General features: G+C 38.5%; 1 pseudogene; it reads right to left on the bottom strand.

Annotated features, from left to right (window-relative positions):
* Window positions 1-7,259: 7,259 nt before the first annotated feature.
* On the bottom strand, window positions 7,260-8,839 carry LOC102812974 (annotated as a pseudogene).
* Between the last annotated feature and the right edge of the window lie 897 nt (window positions 8,840-9,736).

A 9,736-nucleotide genomic window follows, 5' to 3' on the forward strand; every position in this document is an offset into this window, starting at 1 on the left:
GAGGGAGACTTCAGGGACAGGGAGCAGCGAGTTTCAGGAGAGGGTTGCACTGCATACCTTTGAGTCTGTCTTGGCTACCTCTTGCTTCCAGCTCTGATTCCCAGAAAACAGCACCCAGACCCCCAAAAGAAGGAAACTAAGTAATAGTAGGTTGAAAGATGATGACAACAGGATGTCTGGTTCCCAAATTGACTCCATTACTTAAGCCCATGCCCTACTCAGTCAAAGTGTTTTTCCCTGAAAGCTGTGACATGACATCACAATGGGCATTTCAAGGTAAGTCTCACATGGTCCAATCAGTGTGCTCAATCCTCAAGTCTGTTTAAGTAATGCCCAGATCATCATCAACTATTTCTTTCTTCAGCTTCCCGTGGACTGTGCTCTTATATCCAGTGTTCAAAGAAGAGCCTCTATGATTTTTCTAGGATAAGGCTGGATACCGTATCATAAAGTAAAGAGTATGGAGGCAAGGCAAGGTCCAGGGATGGGACCACCAGTGGCCCAGGAGAATGGAGCTGCCCAAAGCCGAGAAAACAAGATTGTTGTTCCAGTTGTTAGAAATGAATTCTGATGTCACGTAAAAGACACTCAGTGAGACTAAATTAATTTGGAAAAGCAAAATTTACTCCTGTAGGAGGGTATGTGCACATAGCCATACATACAGCAATAGGCCAGGGAGCATACCAAGTGAGCTGTCCACTTGGATTTTTAATCCCTGACACGAGTCTCAAGGCTGTGTCTCACCCCATTGGCTAGGGTTTTGACCATACAATCTTTTCCCTTACTGGGTTGGCTAGTTCAGATTTTTAAGGCACACATTCCTACTTTAGGAAAAGGAAAAAAGAGTGATTGTAAATTCTTCATTCACTGCAGGAAGTAGTTAAAAAGAGAGTGATCATGAATTCTTTACTCACTTCAGGAAGTAGTTAAAAGAAAAAGAAAGCGATCATGAAGTCTTTACTTCAGGAAGTAAAGAAAAAAAAGAAAGGTTACTCAAATACAATAAATAGGATTATAATATATATATATATATATATATATTTCCCACACAGTGTGTCTGGAAACAGGAAAGTGGAGCTCATTCAGCTTTGGAAAGCCAGGGATGAGGGGTCGTTGGCCAGAATCTAGGTGGAGCCAATACCCAGTGGCAGGGCCATAGCCCAGACGTGCCTAAAGAGCAGAAAATTGTTAGTAATTGAATTTTGTCCCCCTGTGTCACAATTGAATTGTGAGAAACTTTGTCTATATTGACAAACGCTCAAATAATCCATTTTATCAAGTACTCAAGTACTCATTTTATCAAGAGTGAGGTTTTTTTTATTAGATTTTGCAAAATCGAACACCCAATCCAATAGACACATAGCCAGGTGGCATCATTGATGGCAACAAGTGTGGCAGTGGTGGTGGGGTTGTCCCAGGATCGGACATTGTTTCATTCTGCTGTGCATGGGATCACTATGAGTTGGTTCCGACTCGATGGCACCTGACAACAACAACAACAACAACAGTAGGTCAAACTAGTCTTCCTCTCCTCAGAGTTCCCTTTTGTCTTGCCAACCTGTTAGCCTCAAGATTTCCTTGATTCTGAAGACGGATCACCCCAACAGCTATTTCTCACACCTCCAAAATATGTGTCAAATTGCCTAGTCCATGATTCCCACCCAGTATTATGTGATGATCTTCCATGTTGTGATCTGCTGTAATTATCCTGCTGCAAATCCTAACCTCTGTGATGTTAATGAGACTGGATTGGAGGCATTTTTATCAATGAGGCACAATGCAATCTGCACAGGGTTAAATTGTATTTTGAGTCAATCTCTTTTGAGATATAAAGGAGATTTAAGGAACAAGACTGTATCAGAGGAACTTGACTACCACCAAGAAAAATGAACTGGGATCCGTTCACTATGAATTGCCTAGTCCCAGAGTGATCTTGAAGGAAAACTGGGCCCACAGATGTTGAAAAGAGATAAGGACTTTCCACCAGAGCCAACAAAGAGAAAGTCTTTCCCTAAAGCCAGTGCTCTGAATTCAGACATCAAGTCACTAAACTTTGAGAACATAAATTTGTTAAAGCCATTCACTTGGGATATTTTTGTTATAGAAGCAATGAGATTTGTCAAGCTGGGTTTCAGACTTGCTTGGCATCCATAGCCCCACCTTTTTCTCCAATTTCTTCCTTTTTGAATGAGAATGTCTATAGCTCTGGTAGTGTAGTGATTACGAATCCGGCTGCGAACCTTACGGCCAGCAATCTGAAACTACCAGCCGCTCCGCGGGAGAAAGATGAGGCATTCTGCTCCTGTAAAGATTTACAGCTTCGGAAACCCTGTACAGGGTCGCTACGGGTCGGAACCAACTCAACGGCACTTAACAACAACAACAACAATAGTAGTCTATTGGCTTAATAATTTTCCAATTATTATTTTCGGGAGAAAGATGAGGCTTTCTACTCCCGTAAAGATTTACAGCCTCAGAAACCCTGTACAGGGTGGCTATGAGTAGGAACCGATTCCACAGCACATAACAACATTCTTATTTCACCATGGTACTCTGGAAACATATAATGTATATTCCAGGTTTCATAGATCCACAGGTAGAGAGGAATTTTTCTGAGTCTCATCCATATCTAATTAGATGATTCCAAAGATAAGATTTTGTATTTGTAGATGCTGGAATGGGATCAATGTATTTCAAAATGGAAAGGATATGAATGTTGGAGGCCCAAAGCGTGGAGTGTTGGATACTGAATTGTTGTTGTTGTTGTTAAATACTTAACCTGGTAGTTTTGAATTGCCAACCTTGAGGTTAGCAGCCCAATTCGTAACCACTATGCTACCAGAGCTCCTTGAAAGCTGTGTAGAACCTGTATATGTGACTGTTTGGAAATAAGGGTTTTCTTTCACTATGTTAGGAGTCCTTGGGTGGTGCAAATGTTTAACATGCTGGGCTGCTAACTGAAGGGTTGGAGGTTTGAACCCACCCAGAGGTACACTGGAAGAAAGACCTGGTGATTTTTTTTTAAATCCGCCATTGAAAACCTTAGAGAACACAGTTCACATGGGGTCACCTTGAGTCAGAATCAACTAAAGGGCATTTGGTTACTGTTTTTGTTATGTTAATGAGGTCATATCAGAGTAGAGTAGCTTCTAAACCTAATCCAGGATAATGAACCCAGAAAGTAACACACACAGGAAAAGATGCCATGTGAGGATCCATCAAAAAGCCAAGGAATACCAAGAAAAACCAGGGGCTGCCAAAAGTGGAAAGAGATAAAAATGAAATGTTTCTAGAGTGGACAGAACCACGCCCTGCCAAACCCTGAATTAGGACTCCTAATCTCCAAAACTGTGGGGAAATGCATTGTGTTCTTTAAAGCCATCCACTTTGTTACTTTTGTTACAGAAACACTAGGAAACTAAGATAGACTTAAAGGTGCAGAATTTCTAAGTTGCCTTTTTTATACAATAGGAGGTTAAGTCAAAGGGTATGGCTACAGTGTCATAGAAACCTTTATCAAAATTAAGATATAAAGTTATTGTTTCTCAACACTTTTTTTGTTTTTAACTTTTTATTGTGAACTGAGTGAAGGTTATGGAGCACATCAATTATAAAGTTAACAAATCATATACTTTATTTTATTACAGTGATTGCAATCCCCTCCACCATTGTATTTTTAATTTATATTATGAATTCAGTGAAGGTTTACAGATAAGATCATTTGTTTTACATTTAACAAATTATATACTTTATTTCATCTCAATGATTGCAATCTTCTCCATGAAACAGCAGTAATGACATTTTCTCCCAGTGGTTCCTATTTCCATTCCACCTCCTTTCCATCCCTTTATAACTTTGTCCTTAGGTAAATGTCCTTTTGACTTTGAATAATTGACCATTCCATGTTCAGCATACCTTACTAGTGTTGTTGTTTCCTCTTAAGTTTAGACACTTCTACAAGCAGTGTTTCCGTCTTTCTAACCCTTCCCTGAAGAATTCTCTCTTCAATTTCTACCACTTCAAAGCAGCAGTCTTGGCACTCTCAAGATGCAAATCGGGTTCCTTTTCAATGTTCTTTGAGTTTGGGGAACAAAAAGTCTGAAGGGGCAAAATTAGGGCTATAGGGTGGATGGGGTAAGGATTCCTAATAAAATTCTTCTACTACAGTCCTTGTTACTCTTGAAGAATGAGCAGGTGCATTGTCGTGATGAAAAAAATTCCTTGGAGCAAATTTGCGGGCATTTTCTCACCAATGCAGTTTTCAGTTTTCTAAAAACATCTTCCTAGTAAGTCCTTGTGATTATCCTGTATCCTTTGAGAAAAATCTATCAAGATGACCCCTAATCCTGCCCCCTCAAAAAAAAAAAAAAAAACCAGTCATCATTACCTTCTGGGTTGATTTCTCTGCCTTAAACTGAACCAGCCCAGCAAACCCCCTCAGAAGCCACTGTTTTGGTTGGATCTTCTTTTGAAGAGTCCCTAACAAGACTAAGACAAGTGTTTTACTGAGAGAACTTGTCTGAAGCCATCCACAGATTGCAGAGATCTGTTTAAACATGTTTGGTTTGGAATAAAGCTGTGCATGTATGAACTGGAACCCTAGCAGCAATGCTTTTTGACTTACCTTCTCTGTAGCTAATCACTTCTTAGAGAGCTGAGTATAGATCAGAATACACAGTCGAGTAAATCTAAGAAAACTTGGATATTTTAAGTAGGTACTCTCAGAAATTGTGAGATATATAAGTCCAAGGTTTGACACATTTTTTAGCTGTTGTAGCTTTGAAACTGAGAAGCTATGTCACAGAAGTAGATCCACTGACCTGAGAGAATCACTCTACCCAGAATCCAATGCCTCATTTTCCATGTCTAGAACATTTATTTTGTCATCGAACCCAGAGATGATTGGATCCTGTAAAGAGAAATTTTGTTTCACTGTAAATAAAATTGAAAGGACTCAATTTATGTAATAACAAAGATGAATAAAACTGGCCAGGGCATTCTTTTCATCTTATATGAAAGTTGAACTGAAAGTCAAGTCAATTAAATAAATCTTGAATAGCAGGCACAGTTATAGAAGATAAAAATGGCCTCTAACCTTATTTTTAGTCTACCTATACAGCTAAAGTAATATTTTTGAAAATCTCATCAAGAAGTAAGTGGTTAAATACATAGGATATATATATGTTATGATGCACTCTTGTAGTCATTATAAATAATGAGATCTATCATGCTGAGCACACATGAGGCAGGAACTAGTTATGCCAGCCTGAAAGATTAGGACTGGAGGCATGGTTTTAGGCTCTTAAACTAAATATGTACAGTTTGATAAGTATCTTTCTCTATATGTATCTCACAATAAAAATGTACTTCTATTTCACCACAATATAAATGTAAAAATATATGCAACAAAAATGTATTTTAAATATTATATATATAATATAATTATTATATTTGAGCCTTCCATACTATTTTGTTTAGTTGTGATTCACTTACTTTTACTGCTTTCATTATATTATATAACTATTTCATAACTTATTTATTCAATATTATGTTGATGGACATTTGACTTGTGGTTATTGTTTGGCTATATAAACAATGCTGTTTAAAACATCCTCCTTCATGTATCTTGGTAGAAACACATTCCTATTTCTCTAGGGCCCAAAACTAAACCCACTGCCATCAAGTCATTTTCGACTCATATTGAGGCCTATATACAGGGTTTCTGAAACTGTAAATGTTTATGGGAGCAGACAACCTCATCTTTCTCCCATGGAACAGCTGATGAGTTTGAACCTTGTGGTTAGCAGTCCAATGCCTATCACAGTGCTACAATCTTCAACATGCATCAGAATCATCTAGAGGCTTGTTAAAAGATTGCTAGGCCCTACCCATGAGTTTGCTGAGTAGGTTTGAGTGGTGTCCAGAAATTTGACATTTCTAAAAAGTTCCCAGGTGATCTGAAGCTGTTGGTCCAAGGACCACACTGAGAATCACTGTCCAAGAGTATCCACATAAAATTGCAATTGTTAGATTATAGGGTCTGTGGGACAACCCCATATGAGTTCAAATAGAACTGGACTCCATAGGGTTTTTATGGTTGATGTTTCAGTATAAGAAATGAACTTTTAAATTAATCAACTTATATGAAAAATTAAATGGCAAATAGATTCATGTGAAAATAGAAGTTCAGTTAAATGTCCAGTCTTAAGAAGAATGTAACAGCAAGAGATTACTTTGACCCATCCAACCTAGCCTTAATGGCTTGATAATCAGAACTTGACTAGAGGAAGATAAAAAAAAAAAAAAACACACAACAATTTTTGATAAAGGAAATGAGGGTAAATTGCTACAATTTGATGAGCTTGACCTATACACATGGAGGTAGTAACTCAAAATATCAACTGGGAGGGAAGGCTACTTCACATCAAGTATCAATGCTATCCCATCTGTACACAGGGTAAACAGGGATGGGCAACTTAGACATTGGCTACCTAAAATGAGGGCTGTAAAGCAGGAAATGACTGGCTTACAAGGTTTCCAGGGAGAGTTTAGTTTAATACTGTGTGGGGGAAGAAAGGATCCCCACTGAATAGTTTTCATCTTGTCTAGATTGGTCTGGTTAAAAGAGATGGGGATAAGATTCTTATGATTCAATAGTAAATAATTGTTATCATGACTAATTGCTACTATCACAATTGTAAAGGTAGATGTTTTGTAACGAAAACGGGAGAGTAGTTAATCTTACAGACCAGAAACAAAGGGTCCTAGGACCATCAAGGGAGATGAGCACAAGCAGAAGGCGATACCTTATCCAGAGAAGCAGCAACACCAGAAATGGAGGCAGAGACGGGGATATGGAGAGAGGGAGCAGCTAAGGACTCTAGATTCATGGGAAGAGAGGGACCGAGAGCTGGCGGCCAGGAGGCAAACTTGCAGAATGTGCCCTTTGGTGGTGTAAATTGTTATATATGTCTGAGTGTTTAAAAAAAAAAAATAAAAGCTAAAGTGAATAGAGCGAAATAATGTTAACTGATAGTACATGGAGGGGATTATAATCATTGTAATGAAACAAGGTGTATGGTTTCTTGAATGTAAAACTGATGATCTGCCCTGTAAACTTTCACTGAATCTTCAGTAAAAAACTTAAACAAACAACAACAAAAAGATTACTTTGATTCCATAGTCTTTAAGAGGTTGAACTTTTTCGAAACATAACTTTGCTATGAACTAGTCCATAACTCAATAGCCTATGGGGACACTTAACAGGGGTGGTGATCAAGAACACATTTCCTTGGTGTTTCTTTGATAACAATCACCTCTGCTGCTTCAGCTGCTCTCAAAGAACTTATTGCTTCACTTAGAAGCTTTCTGTAGTACCTAGTACTGCCATATCTCCAATTGTACCTTCTTGTATATCCAGTCCAGCTGTTGTATTGCCTTCACTGTGGGTAGCTCATAGCTGTGCCACTAGATCTGCACTGCCATAGTCTGCCTTGTCAGCTATGATGATTGGCAACATTCTCAGAGCTTCAGCCTAAGACTCCATTGCAACAGCTTCTTTGCCAGGTGTTCTATTGGCACGTTGTGTAACAGCAACGAGCCATCAGCATCTCAGAACAGCCTCCTCCATAAAGTCTTCTAGAATCCTCAGTTTGAGCAAGAACACAAAGAGCATCATTCAGAGATCTTTCTGCTTCATCTAAGACTTGTAGAGTAGCACCATGCAAAACAGTGGTGCAAGTCTCACCAATGGCTACCCCAGACAAGTGAATGAGTTTGTCTTCTCCGATCATGACTTCCTCATTATGTTTGCAGCTTTCAAGTTTTATCAATTCTGGGTGATCAAAAAGTAGAAGCAATTTCACCACCTGTGACAAGTGACAGGCATTCCAAACCTGCAAAATCAGCGTGCTCAATATAACCAGGACACCAGCAGCACCAAAAAACTATTCTGGGTAATTATAAATTAATTACCTGTTAATAAAGCAACTGATTCCATGCTTAAGAATATATTCAACTTTCTCCTTCATTTTTTCCTTTTCTGCATGTTCTATTTCTGCAACTTTTATAAATCAACTCTTATCCTCTAACCAAAAATCTTTATTTTGTCAGGATCCATTCTAGTATTTGCAATAAGAAATTTAGTATTTTAAATTACCTTTGGTTGATGTATTCAAATTTTTTAATCTAACAGAAAGCCTTCATCTAAATAGGAATCTGCCAGACTTCTCTCTAATTTCTTGATGACATGAATTGCCTCCAGATTACGAGAGTCTTTCAATCTGAGAACAATTTCTTCATCTAACTATAAAGTGATTCTTGTGATGAGTAAGAAGTTTTGAGCATAATGTTGTTCATTAAATCTTGACAGAATTTAATTTCATCAGAACCATAATCAACTGCAGAATTCAACACAGCTTCCCTTGCTGTCTTTATGGCTTCTCTCCAACCACTAATGATGGTTTGTAGATGAATCTTCTTGGCAATTAAGGTTCCTGCTTCCCTTAACAATTCTGCCACTAAAACAATAATAGAGGTAGTGCCATCACCAGCTTCTTCATCTTGAACCCTTGACATATCAACTAAAACTTTAGCTGCTGGGTTGTCAACACCAGTGATTTTTAGAATAGTTGTACCATCATTGTTTACCATAAGGGAGGCATCGCGTCTGCTCCTTAAAAGAATCTTGTCCATGTTCTTGGATCTCAAAGTACTCTTTAGAAAGTCTCCAATAGCAATGAATGACACCAATAAAAGAAGACAGGTGCTCTGTCTCTGTTCTCTCTTTATCAGTTCCTGCCTTGGTGATGTCAACAGGGGCAAGAAAAAGAGACACCATGGTTCCACGGAGTTTGACATACATGCAAATCCTTCACAGCTTACCCCGGTAACCAGGAGAGTTTTCCACAGACTTTTTGATGCCCCCTAGTATTTATACTCATATATACATACAAATAACAGCAAAGGTAGTTAGCCTACCATTTATCTCTGGACTGTTCTAAAATTTTTTAAATTTCTTTAACTCTGCCTAGAGCAGAGTTTCTATGGACAATGAATGACCTGACTCTCTTATATTGGTTCTACATACCGTTCAAGTCTACAAATATTCCTAGGTTTCTTTAGCTGTTCCGTAACTATACCCCAACCTCCTTACTTCCAAACTTTGCCTTGATTATTGACCTACCCAGTAATCTCCCAAAACAATTCTTTGTGTTTAGGCTGTCACTCTTGTATTATAATTGTGCATGTGTGCTAGTTAGTGCCTAGTGGGTAGAGAATCAACTTAGTCATTTTTGTCTCCTCCACAAAGCCAGAGAGTAGCCATCTCCTAAGGTTCACCAAGACTAAACAGTACTCCATTACGCTGCTAATAACTGAATATCATGTGCAACTAGAAAAGAATTAAATTTGTATTTGATGTCTTTGTACAATCCAATTGGTAAAAGAAGAAACTCATTTTCTAGAATCCTCCTGTATGAGGGGATTTCAAAAAGCTTGTGGAAAAATAGGATTAAAAGATAACGAAGGGAACAAACAAGATGGCGGATTGGGTGGACGTGTAGTGGAGAGCTCCGCCAACAATAACACAGAATACCCAACCAAGCAGGCTCCTCAGGGGATGGTCCCAGAACTCTGAACCACATATAAAGGAATATTTAGAAGGTTGGAAGGCTCACAGCTGGGGGAATTTGTGGCAGAGCAAGAAATCTATTGCTTTCTAGTCCAGGATGCCCGG

This window comes from Chrysochloris asiatica, unplaced genomic scaffold (genome assembly GCF_000296735.1).
Source record: "Chrysochloris asiatica unplaced genomic scaffold, ChrAsi1.0 scaffold00016, whole genome shotgun sequence".
In the NCBI taxonomy this organism is placed as follows: domain Eukaryota; kingdom Metazoa; phylum Chordata; class Mammalia; order Afrosoricida; family Chrysochloridae; genus Chrysochloris; species Chrysochloris asiatica.